Here is a 13,697-nt window from a genome sequence, read left to right as displayed (position 1 = left end):
GCGCTATGTAAGTGTATCAAATTAATGCATTGTACACATTTAAATTATAAAATGTGTATGTCGATTATATGTCAATAAAGCAGGAAAAATTAAAAGCCATGGCACAAAAGAAAAAGTTTTAGAAATAGATAGTAGTGATAGTTGCACTATATTGTGATATAATTAATGAAGAAAAAGGAAAAAAATGAATCTAGACACACAGATTTTAGACCCTTAACAAAATAACCTCAAATGGATCATAGAATTGAATATAATATGTAAAACCATAAAATTTCTAGAAATTTTATACTGGAAAAAATCTAGATAAACTTGGAAATTTATTTTTTCTTTTCTTTCTTTTTTTGAATGTAGATGTCTAGTTGTTCAAACATCACTTGTTGAAAAGATTATCCTTTCTCAATTGAATTGTGTTTGCTCCTGTGTCAAAGATCATCTGACTATACCTTGTATGGGTCTATTTCTGGCTCTTTATTCTATTGACCTGCTTGTTTGTTCTTCTGCCAACATCCCACTATCTTTTTGACTGCAGCTTTATCATATATCTTAAAGTCAGGAAGTGTCAGTCCTCTGACTTTGTTCTTCTGTATTGTGTTGGCTAGTTTGGGTCTTTGGGTTTTTATATAAGCTCTAGAATCACTTTGTTGCTATCTACAAAATAACTTGCTAGGATTTTACCTTTAGGATTACAATGAATCTATGTATTAATTTGGGAAGAACTGACATCTTAACAATATTGAGTCTTCCTATCCATGACTATGAAATAACTCTCCCTTTATTTAGATCTTCTTTGATTTATTTAATCAGTTTTAGAGTTTTCCTCATATAGATTTATACATACTGTATTAGATTTTTGCCAAAATTTTATTTTACTTTTGATGATACTATAAATGGTACTGTGTTTTTAATTTCAAATTCTAATGTTTCATTGGTAGTATGTAGGAAAGAAATTAAATTTTTGATACTAACCTTGAGTACAACCTTGCTATAATCATTTTACTGTTGTTTATTTAGGATTTTATATGTGGGCAATCATGTCATCTATGAAACAAGACAGCTTTAGTTCTTCCTTACCAATTTATATACTTTTTAATTTCTCTTTCTTGTCTTATTGCATTACCTAGGATTTCTGGTATGATATTGAAACAAGAGTGGTGAGAAAGGACATCCTTGCTTTGTTTCCAATCTTAAAGGGAAAGAATGTAACTTATTATTAAGTATGAAGTTAACTGGAGTTTTTTTGTTGTTGTTAATGTTCTTTATCAAGTTGATGAAGTTACACCCTATTCCTGCTGAGAGTTTTTTCATGAATAGGTATTGGATTTTGTCAAATACTCTAAGTTATCAGGGAGATACAAATTCAAATAACAATGATATCACTACACACCTATTAAAATAGCTAAAATGCAAAACACTGATGGCACCAAAAGTAGGAGAGAAGATAGAGCTACATGAATTCTCATTCTTTGCTGATGAGGATGCAAAATGATGCAGACACTTTGGAAAACACCTTGGCAGTTTTTTTTTAAATAAATTTAAATGTAGTCTTACCATACAATCCAGCAATCATACTTCTAGGTATTTAGCCAAATAAGTTGAAAGTTGACATTCACACACAAAAAAACCTATGTATGAATGTTTATAACAGTTTTACTTATAATTGACAAACCTTGACAGCACCCAAGATGTCCTGCAATAAGTGAATGAATAAATAAGCGGAGGTACATCCAGACAATGGAATATTATTCAGTGTTAAAAAGAAATAATGTATCAAGTCATGAAAAGACATGGAGAAAACTTCTATGAATATTGTTTAGTAAAAGAAGCTAGCTGGAAATGCTCCATAATATGTGATTCCGACTGCATGATGTTCTGGAAAAGACAAAACAATAGAAACAGTAAAAAGATCAGGGATCCCAGAGGGGCTTAGAGAGAGATGAGCTGAGAGTGATGAATAGGTGAGGAGCAGGAAATTTTTAAGGCAGTAAAACTATTCTGTATGATACTATAACTGATACATCACCTTATGTATTTGTCAAGACCCAAAGAACTGTAAAACACAAAAGTAAATCCTAATGTAAACTATGGGCTTTAGTTGCTGATAATTTATTAGTGTCAGTTATCAATTGTAACAAATGTACCAAACTAATTCAAGATGTTAATAATAGGTTAAACTGTGACTGGGAATACATGGGAATTCTCTTTACTTTGTGCTCAATTTTTCTGGTCTAAAAAATAAGTCTATAACAAAAAAATTTTCAGAAAATTGAAAATGAGTTAATGAGTTGTTATAAAACATAGTACTTATATTTACATATATAACACAGGCCATATCATTTATTTTGTCATATTTCCATTGATTTTCATTTTATGACACTAAAATTATAAGTGAAGGAACAAATTCCAAGAGAAATTATTTAAATTGAATGATCAATCAAGAATTGTCAAAGTTAAATTCTGCTAACTGCTTTATTATATTCCATTTCAGTGCCAAGTGAACATTCAAATTCAAATATGAAATACATCTATATAGCTTTTACCATTTTAATTAGGGCTTCATTTCTTTCATGAAAGCCAAAGTGCAGTTAGGATTCAGCCAATCAATCTCGGGTTAAACATTTTCCTTAAGAAATGTAGCAGTCATGGGCAGCCCGGGTTCAGCAGTTTAGCGCCGCCTTCAACCCAGGACCTGATCCTGGGGACCCCAGATCAATTCCCACATCGGGCTCCCTGCATGAGGCCTGCTTCTCCCTCTGCCTATGTCTCTGCCTCTCTCTCTCTCTCTCTCCGTGTCTCTCATGAATAAATAAATAAAGTCTTTAAAAAAAAAAAAAAGAAAGAAACTTAGCAGTCAGTCCATTGATCTCCCATCTTACTACAATATTTAGACCTAGTCATACTTCTGACCAACAGCCTCAGGATGAAAGAAGTTCTCATGTGTAAGGAAATGATCTTTTTCAATCTCTGCAAACAAATTTCTGCTTTTGATATTTTGGAAGTATTTATCCCATTGTCAAAGGTTACTTTTTGCTAATATTAATAGATCCTTTTTTTACTTACAGAACTGAAGATTGAGATTGAAACAGATGCAAGATATCACTCTGATATCAATTTGTTTTTACAGCTTAGAAAGATAATGAACACAAATTGATCAAAATATCACAAAATATGTCTTCATATTGGAACCCTGTGTGCCAAGAGCATCATTAGGACTGAATAATGGACAATGAAGGTACTGTCAGCCTCAAGTCTGAAGGCAAAAGTGTATGCATAATGCTGCTTTGTTTACACAGATGTTCCTTAGAAGACATTTCACATAATAAAATAAGTTGCAACATTTATCTGTGTTCGTTTTTTTTTAATAAAGCTTCTTAGAGCTGCTTGGTTATGACTGTTTCAAAATGAAATGGTTTGATGACACTGAGCAGATGACAGCAGTTTCGATTTCTCTGCATTGTGCTTCTGAAGGATGCATTAAAGGAAAAAGCCATCAGAGCAAAGTGGTCACTAAGTTTATTAATCAAATTTAAGGAAAAATTATTCCTCTGACTCATGTAACAATACTGGCCCACATAAAAATAGATTTAATTTCTTACAATATAGTATCTACATGGTCTATGTCACTACCAATCAAGTTAAAGCAAATTGTGCACTGTCACAAGTTGATGTATGAATGGACCATCTATAAGAGGTTGATGCTTCTCTGACTGGGCTGACTCATCAGAACTTTATTCAACACAACTAATGCTGTAATATATAATTTGAATAGTGAATCTCACCATTTTTACATCTGCTTTCATCAAGACAGTAATAATATTGCCAAGAGTGTATAATTGTTCCATTTAAAATCCTGTGGTGTAATTTATTCATCTTCCTTACTTTTTTCACTAATAGTAGCCTTGAGCGGTTCCAATTTCTCAGTCAGCTGCCTTTTGGTAGTTTAATCATTTATTTCCTTTACTTCCTCGTGGCCTGGTTAAAGCGCCAGAGGAGTTGCCTAGAAGAAAATATCACCAACACATCTGAGATGTGTCTGCCTGAGTGTGGATGTATGTATAGCACTTCCAACAATCAACAAGTATCCATAACGCATAATGCTAAGAATATTTCTTTCTTAGCATTATGCGTTATGGATACTTGTTGAATAAGAAACACAGGGATCCCTGGGTGGCGCAGCGGTTTGGCGCCTGTCTTTGGCTCAGGGCGTGATCCTGGAGACCCGGGATCGAATCCCACATCGGGCTCCTGGTGCATGGAGCCTGCTTCTCCCTCTGCCTGTGTCTCTGCCTCTCTTTCTCTCTCTGTGACTATCATAAATAAATAAAAATTAAAAAAAAAAGAATAAGAAACACAGAATATAGGGCAAAAATGTTCTGCAAGAGAATAGTAAGTAAGTAACAAGAGTAAAACAAGGTAAGTTAAGGTTGAATCAGTTTCTTTATAGCAAGTGCTCTCAGAATCTTCAATAAGCTAACATAAACCAGGAAACTTCAAGACAAACAGCAGTAGGCAAAAATCTCCAGACTTACACTACCTTCATGTGGATGCTTCCAAGGGATAAGCATTCTTCAGAACACACTTTAGAAAAGGCAATGCAAAATAAAGTACTGTAATAAAGGCAAAGTAGTGTTCAGGCTAAGTCTTGTGGATGTCCATAAGAGGGGGCTTAAATAAGGGGAAAATTAGGGAAGCTGCATTGACAATGTGATATTATAGCTAGTTTTTGAAGGATATCCTGAAGGTAAAATGAGGATAAGGATAGTTCTAGTCAAAGAGAAAGCATGAGGGAAAAAATGAAGACATGAAAGTGTATTTTTTAAGAGTAATTTTGACATTTCTGTTGAAAAATAATGACGGGCCATTTACCAATGATGGAAAAAAAAAGGAACATTTGACCAGAAAAAGCTGAGGTAGGGATTATTTTGGACTTGTTAAATGCGTGATGAAGTTCTTGATGAAGTTTCCAAGACAAAATTGGGAATTTGATCCTAGAGATTAGAAGAGAGCCCGAGATAATAAAGATTTGTGGGATCTTCTTGTATAGGCAATATCCCAAAATTTAAAAATAAAGTAGCCTATTGAAGATCAACCAATGGTGACATTGCTCCTTATATCTCAGAAAGCAAATTACTTGATAAAGATCAAAATCATGTCCAACTTTACAGTGACAGAGAATAAGATTTTTGATCCTCATGTATGTAAGCTTCTTATAGATGAAATGACTCTGTTTATATCATAGAACAGTAGCACAGTCAAATGATGCATCCTCAAAAAATACAGTAAAATGTAATCCTAATCTCTGACTTCTCAGCCATTGTTCATGGCATTTGAAAAAAAAACAGATCTACCTCCCCTGGACTGACAGATGATTATAAGTATAATCTACATTATTACACAAGCAGTAGTTAATGTATTTGTTGAATGGTAGAGGATATGGAAAGGACAGGATTGAAAGACTAGTACAAAGGAAGTTAGGGAAAGAGGTGTGTGGATAGATCTCTCAAAACGAGCATAGACTGTGAAGTTTGCATCCATATTAGTTATCTACTTCTTTCTATGAAGTTAATAACTCCCCCAAATTTAGTGGCTTAAAACAATAATCCAGTAATGGATTAGCTGGGTCCCCTGCTTCGCGGTCTCATAAGATTACAAACAAGGTGTCACCCAGGGCTGCAGTATCGAATGATGGCTCAATCAGAAGAGGATCCACTTCCAATTTCACTGACATGATGGCTGGCAAGCTTTGGTTTCTGAATCTGAAGGCCTTAGTTCCTCACTAGCTTTTGGCCAGAGGCTACCCTTCATTGCTTAGCAGGTCGCTCTCTCCATAATGACAAGGATAAGAGGGAGAATTTTCAGCAAGAGAGAAGTCACAGTCTTTATCACCTAATCTTGGAAGTGGCATATCATTACTTTGCTCTATTTCATTTCCTAGAAGTAAGTCACTAGGTCCAGCCTACACTCAAGGAGAGGGGTTTACACAAGGTCATAAATATCCAGATGTCATGAGGACCTATTTTGGAAGGCTGTGTACTAAAGCATTTCATATGAATGTTCATTAAAGGACACTCACCACACAGGAGGCTTTCAATAATCAGGTGGACAATGGTGTGCTCTGTGGTTGTCAGTCAGCCCCTTTCCCTAGCCCCACAGTGTCCATGGTAATAAGGATGGAGACTATTCCTAGGCTCAATAATACATACTTCTTATCATGACTCACCTGTCTACCTCTGCTGTATAATCTGCCAACAGCAGAGAAAAACATTTTAGCCTCAAATATGGAACAATTCTCCAGGAAGAACAACCAGCTACCTAGCTGTAGGTTTGATTATATTGGATCTATTCCATTATGAAGGATACATAGATTCATCCTCCTTGGTTGTTAACTCTACATATCAGTCTTTAGGCAGCAGGACTTTCGGTGGAAGATGATTGAATTCAAGGAGTCTTTAAAATGGCCAGTGACAGATACATTTACTGTTGAAAGTGTGTTTCTCCTCATTTGGGAGAAAGGGTAAGAATTTCACTTATAGGAAGGATATCTGCATCTTGTTAGGTGGAAACATAAATTGTTTAACTGGCATCTGGAAGTTTAAATGTATGAGGAAGGGAACATAAGGAATCTGAGGAACCAAAGGGACAGACAGAGACACTTGTCAATTCATCCCTTCTTGATACCAAATCAACCCTTCTTTGCCATGTATTATGATATTTTAGTTGGATCTTCTAAAATTTCACCTGTTCCAGCTGGTATGAAAGGCTTTGTCAATAGAAGACACCAAAGAGCCTCTACGTGGATAAAGCAAGAGGGAGGGTGTCTTTTCCTGTTTTTTTCCTGGCTTTTTCCTGTGGTGTGTCTGCCAGCCCCACTTCAGTGACACTACCAGACCATCCTTGCCTACCAGCATCCTCCACTGAGTTTCTCTGCCAACAGTGGGTCACTTTTTGTGGCACTCTGTGCCCTGTGTCCTCCCAGTACACTTCTTCAACCTGAAAAGGTGGCATATACTCATGGCAGCCACTGCCTTTTTGATGAGGTCTGAATTCAGCCTCAGGGGCCCTCTTTCAAGTTGTTCATTCATTCTTCATTTTCTTAAGTCTGCTTTATTCAGTTTCTATTGCTGCATTCCTTAGGATTGATTTTTTTTAAAACCTCTTTTAGTATTAAACCACATATTTCTAGTTAATAAATCTTGATATTCCCCACACCAAATTATTGCTGTGGTTTCTGTTTCCTGATTGGACAATGACTGATACAAAGCTTCTCAAAATTTAATCTTTGCTTTTTCATTTTCTATTTAAAGCCTTATAACCTGGCTACATATGTTTGGTATGCTGTATAAATATTTTTATCAAGAAAAGTAAAATTCAAGAGAATAGCCCTATAATGTTCACTCATAGAATATCTCATGTATATAAAGTTGGATAGATGAGGAAGGAGGAGGAGGAGGAGGATACAGTTGATATGCTGTTTCCTAGAGCCCTTCATTCCCTAAGGTTGGCATTTTTTGCATTTACTTTGTTATTATATATATGTAATTATAACAAATATATAATATGATTATAATATAATGTTTAATTATTTCATTATACCATATATTATAGCATATTATGCATATACTATTGTTACTTGATAACATAAGGTATAATCACCCCATGAAAAATCATGTATAAGTTAACAAATTTTGCATTTTCATAATTTTTTTCACTGAAAAACTGTTCAGTAAAATAATGTTTTAGGAATGCCTGGATGGCTCCGTGGTTGAGCCTGAATGCCTTTGGCTCAGGTCCTGATCCTGGGAGCCGGGATCAAGTCCCACATGGGCTCCTTGCAGGGAACCTGCTTCTCCCTCTGCCCATGTCTCTGCCTCTCTTTCTGCATCTCTCATAAATAAATAAATAAAATCTTTTTTAAAAAGATAATGTTTTACATGGTTAGTTCAATAATTATGTAACTTAAAATTCTGAATCACCTCTGAATAATCCAGACATGTATATAAACTACTATATTTTCTGATATTTAACATAATTAGACTTCTCTAACTTCCAGTTATCAGACAACTAAAATATTAAACTTTCAAAGTCACATACTTAGGAGTTCATAAATTCTTATTTGCCCAAGTTTTTTTTATTATATGATAAACCTACTTAAAGGAGGAAGCCAAAACCCATCAAATCAAGTCTTATTCTGCCTTTCACAATGCATATCAAATCACCACAATGGACACTTTAAATATCTTACAATTTCATCAATTATGTCTCAATGAATCTGAAAAAAAAAAAACAAATCTCACAGGCAAGTATTAATCAAAATAAATGTGGGAAAATAGAGCAATTGAAGATCTTTTATTCATCACAGAAGCAAAAATTCAGGATATACTTATTAATTAATTTTACCCTTATGAGAATATACTTTGTATTTAGAGAAATAAAAGATAAGTTGTTGGGAGTTGCTTTTGGAGAATAATCAATCAACACCTTATCAACAGTCTGATACTAATACCAGGGACCATAACCTCTCACATGCATTTCCAACTCCTTTAATCATAAATCAGACTTTTCAGCTTCAGTTTGAAGGATAACGTTTGTGTTTTCCTAATTATTTTCAGGGCCATCAAAAAAAGTTTAGGTAATCCATCTTGACACAGGATGCTTAAATTATTCCCAGTGTTCTGGGATGGTAGCCTTCTGGAATGTATGATAACTCAGCTTCACCAATGAATATATTCACCAGAGTTATGCCAGTTGCTCCCAGAATCCCAGCCAACAAAATGTAGAATTTTATTAAACTCAAAAAATGCCTGTCATAGAATCCAGAAGGTTTCAGTCTTTTCCCATGATCTCCACTGTGTCTCACAGAAGCGACAGTCTTAGGAAACCTGTGTGTGAGGAAACCCCTGAATCCAAGCCAAATACCAAGCTGGTGGCCAGAGAGAGTGGCTACTGTAGTGACCGAAGCGCCCTGCAATAAATTCATGGCCACCATGGCTACTACGGGTAATTGAAAAACCGGGCTGCATTTTCGTAGTTTTATCCCTCAATTAATTTACCTCATACAAAGAAATTTTCACTTTATAAGCAAGCCTTCATTGAAACAAAAAGAACAATCACATATAACAATACAGATTGAATTTCCTATTCTGCTTTTTTCTCCTAATACTATATAGTAGATGCTTTTTCCATGTTGCTGTATATTTTTCATTGTACAATTTTTAGTATCTGTATCATATTACATTTGAAAGAATCCATAATTTAGTTAAAATCCTTCCTTGTTTGTTTTTTTAATATATTGCTGGAGATTTTACAAAGTGATTGAAGGTACTTTGCGCAGTGCGGGAGAGAATCAGAAAAGAAGAGAGGCATTTTAACTTCTCATTGAAGAGAATGTATTTATTTGAGGTATCAAGGGGGAAATTGGATTAAAGTATACTCAGAATCTTACTAATTCATAGGTGTTAAATCGTAAAAAATCATAGAGCATCTTCCACAGTACCCGCCCAATTCTTGAGGACCAAGTTAAGCCTTCCTGAGAACTTCCTGGACTATAAGACATACCAACCTCCCTGTCCACACACACACTAAAATAGACAACATTTGAAGTTCAAAGTTTAGATCAATGAACCAAAAAAATCTGGAGAATAAAAGAGAAGATAAAGTCATAATTAGCTAGCCACAATATAAGTTTTTCATTTTGAGCGCAGTGCTATATACAAAGCTTGCTTTTAATAAAAATTTCTTGCTGTTAAAAATTGATGACTGGGTTCCACTTTAAATGACACTACTCACTACCATTTGTCACGGAATCCTATTGTATTTACTTGGGCTATGTTTCTTTCCTCCCCCACTCCCCTTCATTTCTATATCTCTATGTTTTGATAGCCCCACTTATAATTTACTCCATTTCATGGCCTTTCTGATTTAATAGTAATACTTTAAAATGTAAAGAAACACATCTTCTGCCACTGATGCATTTGATTTTCAGAACTGATATAAAAAAGAAATGTGATCAAACTGCTTTTAGCATGCATGTTTCCATAGCAATTTGACACTGTTGACTCCTACTAACTTCTTGAAACATTTTCTTCTCTTGGATTGTGTACCACCCTGTTGTGTTAGTTCTCCTCCTACCTCACTGGCTATATGTCTTTGGCCGTATTTCCTGGCTCCCCCTTTCCTGAGCCTTAGGGTTGGATTCCCTCACATCCCAGTTGTCTTTCTTCCCCATCTACACTCACTCCCTATGTGACATTATCCAGCCCCATGGTTTCCAATGCCACCCCTACCCTGATGGGTTTTACATCTCCAGTGTTTCCCACTTGGGTTTGAGAATCTCTGGTCAGTTTCCTCAACACCCTTACTCAGGTGCCCAAGAGGTCCTTCAAACTTAACATATATAAAATCAAGTCTTGATTTGATTCTCTCTACTCCAAAATTAGCTTCTAGCTTATCTGGACACATCAGGACACACAGCCATATGTAAAGTAAGAGCACTACTTGCCCAATTTCTCAAGCCCAAATCTAAGGAGTCATCCATAACACTCTTGCCTTCCCAGCACATATACAAATTAGAAGCCAGTCTTAATGATTCTACTCTCATAATATAGTGTAAATCCAACCATCCTTCATTTTTTCAGCTAAGTCACCATCACTTTAGACCGTTGTTATTAGAATAGCTTTGTAACTGATCTCCTCACCTTGACCTTTGTGTTTCTAGAGCAGAGTTTCTCAACAGCAGCACGTTTCATATTTTGGGCAAGATAATATCTTGTCATGGGAAGCTGTCTTGTAATTTGTAGAATGTTTAATTTTTTTTAAAAGATTTTATCTATTTATTCATAGACACACATACAGAGAGAGAGAGAGAGAGAGGCAGGCAGGCAGAAGGAGAAGCAGGCACCATGCAGAGAGCCTGACGTGGGACTCGATGCAGGGCCTCCAGGATCGCCCTGGGCTGCAGGCGGCGCTAAACCGCTGTGCCACCGGGGCTGCCCTGTAGAATGTTTATTAGCATTCCTGGACTCTATTCACTAGATGCCAGTAGCACAACCCCCACCCCTGCATTTATGAAAACCAAAAATGTCCCAGACAAGATCTTGGTATAGTTTAATATCTTCTTGGGACAAAATCAGACACACACGCTCGCTCCATTGAGAATCACTGCTCTTGTGTCTGCGTCTTACAGCAGCTAGTGTGATCCTTTAAAAATATAAATAATATGAAGTCTTTCCCTACTCAAAAGCTTCTGAGGTCTTCCTTTTATAATGGGATTAAAATGTTGGGATCCCTGGGTGGCGCAGCGGTTTGGCGCCTGCCTTTGGCCCAGGGCGCGATCCTGGAGACCCGGGATCGAATCCCACATCGGGCTCCCGGTGCATGGAGCCTGCTTCTCCCTCTGCCTATGTCTCTGCCTCTCTCTCTTTCTCTCTCTGTGACTATCATAAATAAATAAAAATTTTTTAAAAAAATTTAAAATGTAAATTCCTCTTCATGGCCAATAAGACCGTTTTAGGTCTGGCCTCTGTTCTTCCACATCCTCATCTTTAATCACCTGCTTCACCTGTTTTACTCCACTACATTATAGGTCATCAGGCTTTTCCTCAGACACCCAAGCTTAGCCCTCTCTTAGTACTTGGTATTTTCTCTCTCTATGATGCTTTTCCCAAATTCTTCCAGTGGATTTTATTCATCCCAATATCCCCTCCCAAAAGAGGCCTTCTCTGAATATGCTATCTATATTAAATTTCTTGACATCTCTCTCTCTCCTTAGCCTACTCTTTCTTTCCATCTGACATTATACTATATTGTTTGTTTTTTATTTATTGTCTGTCCGACATATTAGAATGGAAGCCCCAGGAGGGCAGGGACTTGTCTTGGACATCTAGCCAGAAGAATGCTTGGAATAGGCCTTCGATAGATATTTGTTGAATAAATAAAGATGTGTGATTTTGTTGGAATTCTTGGTACCATTTTAGTCAATACATTTGTAACATAGAAGAAAATAAATATGTACAAATAACTATTAACTATTCATTTTTCTGGTGTCTAATTTTTAACTTCAGGGTTTCAAAAAATTCAGCCATATGTTTTATGAATAAGGATGAGGGACAGTGAATTCTAATTGTCTAATTATAGACAGTTTTTAATGTTTTTATTTTATCATTTTTTCTCCATAATATTTCAACTAGAATAATTTCATGTATCTCCTCCAGCTTTTTATGAATATGTAATTCTTATATGTGGTGATATTTTTTCAAGAGAGAAAGCATTAAGATACAGCAACTAACAAAAGCCAATCTAAATCCAACCTTGAGGATGCTTTCCAAAAGGCCCTTAGGATTATTCTGGGAATTATATGAAATTCCATGTCTTCACAGAAAAAACAAGAAAGAGCGCATTTCTATGCCTATCAAAGAGAATATCAGTGAAAATAATCCATATCAAATTTTAACTTGGTGGGCCCACCAAAAATTGTCAAAGCAAGGAATATTTTTAATAAAAAACATTTAAGAAACCATGCACTGATTTGATTTTGCCTTTTAAATTATATATACATACACATATACATAAATCCTGGTATAGCCAACTAAATTTTTATAAATGAACTTTATAATTATTATTATTTTTTAAAAGATTTATTTATTTATTCATGATAGACAGAGAGAGAGAGAGAGAGAGGCGGCGACACAGGCAGAGGGAGAAGCAGGCTCCATGCAGGGAGCCCGACGCGGGACTCGATCCCGGGTCTCCAGGATCAGGCCCTGGGCCAAAGTCAGGGGCTAAACTGCTGAGCCACCCAGGGATCCTGAACTTTATAATTAAGCAATTATCTTCTCATGGCACACTGGTTGTAAATTTTGTTTCAGGGTTATACTCAAGAAACATACAAAAATAACTAAAAGTTATGAGCTGTAACTTCTGCACTTATAATATTCTGTAAAATAGCATTTGTTCCTTTTTAACATGGAGCCTTAAGAGACAGGACTTTTTCAGGAGGACAAGTGACACATTTTCATTGAATCACGTAATTATACGCATAGTCTTGAAGTAGAAATGGCTGTTTCTATTGGAATGCTTGATAGATGAATCATATACCTTCTTTACTGCTGACAGTGTGAATGAATAGATAGCAAATTTTAAAGGATTAACTAAGTTAGAATCACTTAGGATAGTTAGAAGTAAAGATAGAGAAATACGGAGTTTTATAACATACCATTAAGCTCCAGGAGTCCTAGATGTCACTAACAAAATTATCAGAAAACACTTTGGCTAAACAGTGGAGAATATGCACATAGTCTTTTCCTAAACTCTTACATTTCATTTGTTTTTAAGCCATCATAGTTTTTCTAAAAAAAAAATAAATAGAAAACATAATTTCACATAAATTCAACATTATAACAAAACACATTCATATTTAAATAAAACAATGTTTGTGATTGCATTTGTAGCACATGTTATTTACTATCCAGATTTTATCACTCTTTTTAGGTAATACAACATTAAAAAGACTCAATACTCATGGCTCCAGCTACTTCTCTGTATTAGTGATGCACCCAGCTCTGCCCTTCAGCCCAGATCTCTTTTGCTAAGCCCATGCATCTACATCCAGGTGCCTGGTGTCCACCCCTTTTTGCATATCCATAGGGAACTTCAACTTAGCTTTCCACAGCCTTACTGGTCCTTCCCCATTTCTCAAATTTAAT

General features: G+C 35.7%; 1 pseudogene; it reads right to left on the bottom strand.

Moving 5' to 3' along the window:
- Positions 1–4,415: 4,415 nt before the first annotated feature.
- Positions 4,416–8,983, bottom strand: LOC119877726 (annotated as a pseudogene).
- Between the last annotated feature and the right edge of the window lie 4,714 nt (positions 8,984–13,697).

The sequence above is a fragment of the Canis lupus genome, chromosome 29, assembly GCF_011100685.1.
Source record: "Canis lupus familiaris isolate Mischka breed German Shepherd chromosome 29, alternate assembly UU_Cfam_GSD_1.0, whole genome shotgun sequence".
Lineage (NCBI taxonomy): Eukaryota > Metazoa > Chordata > Mammalia > Carnivora > Canidae > Canis > Canis lupus.
This window is presented reverse-complemented; position numbering and strand designations above follow the sequence as displayed.